Source organism: Cebus imitator, unplaced genomic scaffold, assembly GCF_001604975.1.
Source record: "Cebus imitator isolate Cc_AM_T3 unplaced genomic scaffold, Cebus_imitator-1.0 Scaffold146, whole genome shotgun sequence".
Classification (NCBI taxonomy): Eukaryota; Metazoa; Chordata; class Mammalia; order Primates; family Cebidae; genus Cebus; species Cebus imitator.
Genome location: NW_016107461.1, coordinates 4,534,830 through 4,541,973, shown reverse-complemented (window position 1 = coordinate 4,541,973; position 7,144 = coordinate 4,534,830). Strand labels below are relative to the sequence as shown.

At 37.2% G+C, this 7,144-nt stretch overlaps 1 pseudogene; it reads left to right on the top strand.

Annotated features, from left to right (window-relative positions):
• The first annotated feature begins 5,396 nt into the window (after positions 1–5,396).
• On the top strand, positions 5,397–5,490 carry LOC119473301 (annotated as a pseudogene).
• The last annotated feature ends 1,654 nt before the right edge of the window (positions 5,491–7,144 follow it).

Below are 7,144 nucleotides of genomic sequence, written 5' to 3'. Positions count from 1 at the left end.
TTATTAATTCTAAATTTAAATCGACTAAATCCCCCAATCCAAAGACACAGACAGGCAAAAAAAAGCCAAGACCCATTGGTATGCTACATCCAGATCCATCTTACATGCAAGGATACACAAAGACTCAAAACAAAGGGATGGAGAAAAATTTACCAACCAAATGGAGAGCAAAAATAAATAAACAGAAAGTAGGAGTTGCAATTTTTGCTGATAAAATAGAGTTCAAAGCAAGAAAGATCAAAAGAAGCAAAGAAGGATATTACATAATGATAAAAGGATCAATATAACAAGAAGAGCTAAAGATCCTAAATATATACGCACCCAATACAGGAATACCCATATATATAAGACTTATAAAGAGACTTGGACTCCCACACAATAGTAGTAGGAGACTTCAATATCAATATTAAACAGATCAATGAGACAGAAAGTTAACATCAATATTCAGGACTTGAACTCAGATCCGGAACAAGTAGACTTAATTAACATTTATAGAACTCTCCACTTTAAATACACAAAATATACACTCTTATCAGTACTACATCACACCTATTTACAGGTTTAAATGAAATATTGGTTGGCTGCTTGTTAATTATTTTCTTCCCTCATTTTTTTTTATGTCTCTATTATTAAACACAATTACAGGCATATCCATTTTTAGACTGCATTCTAGCCCGGGCAATAAAGCAATACCCCTGTTGTCTCTCCCTCTTCCTCTTTTTTCATTCCTTCATTTTTTTTTTCTTTTATTCTTTCTCTTTCTTTCTTTCTTCCTCTAGGGAAAAAAAAGAAAGAAAGAAAGAAGAGAGGAAGAGAGAGAAAGAGAGAAGAAAGAAAGAAAAAGAGAGAGAGAGAGAAAGAAAGAAAGAAAGAAAGAAAGAAAGAAAGAAAGAAAGAAAGAAAGAAAGAAGGAAAGAAAGAAAGAAAGGAAGGAAGAAACTCAGAGGCTTTGGTCCCTTAGTCTGCCACACTCTGGAGTAATTCTGTCCCTGCTTGAATGTGATCTCCTTGAGGCAAAGTTTGGGTCTCCTTCCTGTTGCATGCCCACCCTGGCCTGTCTGTCCCACACTAGCTGCTCAATGAAGGCTGGCCCATGTAGAGTATGGGTTTGAGGCATCCCAAGACTTGGAGTTGTAGAAGATCTGAGTGAGAAGCCTTGGAATGCTCTGCCCATCAGGAAGTGTGTCTATCCCAGAGTTCAGCCGAGAAGCTGTGCTCCCTCCGACGCCAGTGCTCAGAGCTCCCCTACCCAGGGTGGAACCTTGGATAGCCAAGTACAATGGCTCAATATTTGCCTTGAGTAACCGGGTGCAGTGGCTCCTGCCACTGTTGGATCTGTAATCCTAGCACTTTGAGAGGCTGAGGTGGGTATTCAGAATATGATAAACATAGTATCTGAAATGTTTTGAGTGTAACACAAAATTTGAAAGCAATTTTTAAAATTAGATGTAATTCCATTACATCAACATAAAAAATTCCCTCATGGCAAAACATGGTAAGCAAAGTCAAAGGACAAACAACAAACGTAAAAGCAACAGTATAAATCATATCACCAAGAGCTAATTTGCTTAATATAGCTAAAGCTTCTACATATCAATGATAAAACAGTAACCATATAATAGAAAAATAGGTAGCATATAGGAACAGGGAGCTCTCAGAAAAAGAATTACAAATGATTCATTCACATGAAAAGATGCCCAAACTCTGTAATAAGAGATATATGTTAAAAATCAGAATAAAATAACATTTTCGCCAATCAGATACACTCTAGTAGCACTCTGTACTGTTGAGTGTATAAGGAAATAGACACGCTAAAACCTTGTTGGTGGAAGTACATACCGACAAAATGTTAATGGAGAACAATTTGGAAATGTGGGAGATGATGTATTTACATGTAAGTAATGTACTTCAGCACATACAGATACAACAGGAAAAGTGGCGGGGACTACTAAAGCATGTTACATTCAGTTGATGGAGTGAATGCTCTACAGCCATCACAAAGAATGAGGCAGTCCTGTAAGTACCAAGATGAAGTGATCTTTTAGATACCCAGATCTTTTTTAGCAGATCTTTTTCCTTGTTGGCTTCACTACTGGTAGAGTCATCTTTGGTAAGGTAATGCAGAACATCTAATTCAAGAATATGACCTCCCATAAATACTGAGGAAGAATTCAAAGCTACCAACTGGGGAAAGAGCTTTTTATAAAGCAGTGTAAAAATCTACAAATTACCTAGAAAACAGAACATCCTGCAGAAAACTCAAACAAAAACATCCAAAATGGAATTCTTTACTGCACTTGCACGCTAACCTGTCTCATCATCCTACCAAATCTGCTTCTTTTCCTCCTCAGACAACCCCAGAGAGCTCAGACATCCTCAAACTCCATGCAAGCTCATGATGTTAAAAACAGCCAGAGGGTGACTAATTCATGAATTCCCAAGTGTGTTCTCAGATCATCCACAGGAACCAAAAAGCAGTGAACTTTTCCAAATGCACAGGAACAGAAGCAGAAAGCAAGTGATTTAATCAGCACACCACAGAGATTAAAGGTAAGTATCTACTTACCACGTGAATGAGTATTTGTCTCATTTTGATCTCTGCCTTAACCAACTGTACAAAATTCCTATGAACTGAGAAAAGATTTATTATACTCCCTTGTGAAATCAGAGGTACTAGATTAACTGAATCCATAACTGCTGAACTGTGAAACACAACTAAAGGCTAAGCTATGAAGCTTCTGTTTTATTTCAGGCAACCTCCTGACATAAACACAATCTAGATAAAAAATAAAGCTCAACAACATACACACATCCCCAGAAAATCACACAGAACACCAACACATAGAAAGGATGGGTCCTGCTTCCTATCTACAACACTGTCAAGCTTGCTCTGGTAAATGAAAGCCAGGAAGCTCATCCCTGAACAGGATGAAGACGGATGAATACAAGAACAAAGAAGCCCTTCTATGAAGAGAGTTTGGAGTGTGTCTCTGTGTGTTTATATACTCACATTTTTAGTCTCTTAGGTGGGTGAAAGGAAAATAAATCTTGGGGCCCCTAAATCACTAAGCTAAAGGGAAAAGCCAAGCTGGGAACTGCTTAGGGACAACCTGTCTGTCACTGAGATAGATGCATAGCGGACTGCCTCCTTTGGAAAGGCTAATCAAAAACTCAAAGAATGCAAGCATTCCTCTCTCTCACCTATCTGTGACCCAGAAGCTCCTTCCAGCTTCAAGTCTCCTGCCTTTCCCGACACAACCATTGTACTTCTTACATACGTTGGCTGATGTCTCACGTCTCCCTAAAATGTATAAAGCTAAGCTGTGTCCTGACCACGTGTCATCAGGAGCGTGCATCCTCAAACTTGGCAAAATTAACTTTCTAAATTAACTGAGACTTGTCTCAAATTTTCAAGGTTACAAATAACACCAGCAAATCAGGAGACCCACTGAAGGGAAAAAGAAGATAGTCTAACTTCATTATGACTACAAAAATGAATCTGGTATATCCATACAATAGGATATTACTTAGCAAATAAAAGGAAAAGAACTACTGACACAAAAAGCACCATGGATGAATCTCAAAATAATCACGTTGAATGAAAAAACCCAGGAAAAAAGAATATCTACTGTATCATTCTATTTATATAAGTTAGAAAATGAAAACTAACCTACAGTTACAAAACGCTTATCAGTGGTTACCTGTGGATCAGAGGCAGGAGGGAGACAGTACTGAAGGGTACAAGGAAACTGCTGGGATGCCAAGTACGTCTATTATCTCTAGTGGTGACAGCTCTACGGCTGTGTGAAAACATCTAACTTTACACTTCTAATATGTGCAGCTTAGGTTGTCATTTGACTCCTCAATAAAGCTGCTTAAAATTTCTTGATAAAAATAAGTTCACATTGACCACCAATCGGGTTTAACTGAAACCTTACAAAATGAAGATTATTTTCACTTTCAGAAGGATATCTGATTGCAGTTACATATCATGCTTTGTGGATAAGCAATTTCAGAATAAATACAGATGTCAAATATTTAAATGTCTGTATTTCTTCCCATTCATCCTATTCATTATTTAAAAGAAGCTAAAGCATTAAAAAAAAAAAATTCCATCACTTCAAGTTTCTTACAGAGACTCTCTGAAATTCAATAAACATTTAACCTTTTGGAAAAGACAGGACCTTAAACACCATCCTGTCCAACTTTCTCAATTTAAGGAAGTAAACTTAGCCCCTCCCCCTACAGGGAGTTCATCCAGTCTCATGGCTTTGAAGTCAGCTCTGTGTTGCTGACACCTACCTTTGTCATTTTAATCTTGACCTCTCCACTGAACTGCAGACATTTATTCCACTGCCACTAAACCACCTCACTTGACTCTAATAAGTATCTAAAACCAATTGTGGCCGAAAGGTATCTTCTGATTCCCCTCACCACCAACTTCTCCTCCAATTTTCCCCATCTTAGTAATTGAACCTTCACACATTCAGTTGCTCAACTAAAACCTAGAAATCAACTCTTGACTACACATCTCCTGCCTTCCACATAGAATCCACACTTAAGTTCTTAGCTCTGTCTGCAAAGTATATTGCCAAAGCTGGCCCAGGCTCCATCTACACAGCTACTATGTCTTCTTACCCAGACAACAGCTCTGAAAGGTCCCCATTTCATCGTCTGCCTCTACCAGTCAGTCACTACACAGTAGCCATAGTCATGAGGCCATCAATCCCCAGACCTAGAACACTCTACAGACTTGCTGCCATCATTAAAGTGACATCCTAACTCCTTATTCTGCCATAAAAGATCAAGGCCCTTTCCACCTCTCTAGCCTCGTCTACCACCATTTCTTCTCTGGATACATTCCAACATTTCATACTGACTGTCTCCAACACACTAAACTTATTTCCACCCCAAAGCCAACGCTTTCCCACCTCCATACCTGGAATGCACACAGATGCTTCACTATTCATATCTCAACTCAAATAACATCTTCAAAAGCTTCCCAGACCTCACAATCTACAGAAGCATCCCCTGGTGAGAAGCTGGTGGTGAGGGGAATGAATCAGGAGCCCTTTGGCCGCAATAAGTTTAGAAATGTATTAGGTATTCAAGTGAATATTTAATTCACTTATCATAGACCCCATTTTACTGATGTTACAGTACTTATCACTATCTAAAATTATCTTGTAAAGTTCTTTACTTATTTATTATATATGCTAATAAAATTCATTCATTCATTTATTCATTCATTCATTCCTGCTATGCCTATCAGAAGCATTAGCCCAAATAAGAACTGTGATCTTTTCTTATTTCACTTGGAAGCATTCAATTCCGGGCGCCTGGTACTACTGGTCAAAAAGTACCCACGTGCATTTTTTTTTTTTAAGTCTATTTTAGTTCTTTTTTAATTCCTAAGTGTGACGATTGGGTTTCCACACTCAAACACGCATGTGAACCTTTTTACAACATCAGCACATTACCAGTCTGACGTTTAAAAATAAAGGTCAATTTCAACTGTCCTATTAATTTTACAAGATTCCAAATCTTTTTCCTTAAACCTTTTTACATCAGTACATTACCTGTCTGATGTTTAAAAATAAATTTCAATTTCAACTATCCTATTAATTTTACAAGTCTTCAAATTACGCTTCTAAAAAACTGAAAAATTCAACTACTGGCCCGCCTCATTATTATGAGATTTCTATTTGATATAATATCAACTTATCAATTTACATGAATGTTGTTGATTTTGAGATTGCATGGCCTGTCACTATAATAGTACACTTTTTGATAAGGATAAGGCCAATATTAAAAGTATTTACTTTTAATGATTAAATTGGGATCTCTAATATCTTACTTTTGGGGTACTTAGCAAATAGTCACTTACATAATATACTATCTACATGCACCAATTTAAACATTTTTAATTCCTTTATTTTCTTTTTCAGAATTTCAAAGCTTTCAGACACTGCTACCAAAAAAATCACAATCGATTTTTTACCTGGTTGTTGATCTCATAGTAAATCATTAATCACTGGGATGTACATTTTATAAGGACAGAGATACTTATCCAGTTTGTTCATTGTATCCCCCAGCACCTACTCCCGGCATATTATCAGCTTAAAATAATATGTGTTGTTAAATACCTGCAAGCTCCTCTTTTATCTTATGGAGATCAGCATATTACTTCCACATTTAAAGCATACTGCTGATATAATATCTTCTTGCTATTGCTTGATGCCATGAAAATATTAAGCATGATCAGAACAGCAATTCTAAATCACAAGTTCTTGACTTTCAAGTTATACAGTGATATGTGGGGCAAATGGGTGGCAAGTGATCAACAGAGATTTTCACATAAGATGTGATCAACATAGATTCTCTTACATTGTGCTGAGGAGGCAAGACTCAATATGGAGTCTGGATACACAGACTGCTCTAGGGCTAAGGAGAAAGCCACCGATAGAAGACCATCTGTCTGTGCATGAGAGTATCAAATGATGCCAAGGTGAATGTTAAATAGCGCTACAGGGCTGATAACGAACATTGCCATAATAAAGTAGTTAGAAGCAACCATTGTGAATCATAAAAAAGCAGCTCAGTTTTTGGTGTGCTGCAAGTAATTTATACTAATGAAAATTAAAATAGTCAAGTTCATGAACAATCATTCATAAATAATCAAGATTATTCCTAAAACATTTCTCTTGCCCTTACATTTCTAAGAAAAAAGCAGCAGAGATATAACTAGTTTGCTGGGAACTACAGATAACACAGTGAACATGAGTGGGAATGTGTGTCATATGAATGCCACCTATCATGTGAAAGTAGGCTGACCCTGCAGATCTGAAGCAAGGAGCTCTCTACCACCTAACAAATCCTAAATACGAATCCCTGTTCTATCTTCAACCAAGTAACCTCTGGCATTTATAACCTGTTTCTTAATATGAAAATAAGAAGAATCCCTATCTAGATTTGTAAATAATAAAATTTATAAAGAAAAAGAAAAGTAAACATATACTTGATCCTTTGATCAGCATGATCTGCCTACCTGGCTGGCTGGACTGAGGAGGAGCAGATTCAGAACCCACTGGGAAAGCTCCAATACAAGGTAAGATGACAAGTAAACAGGCCATTATTTAACAAA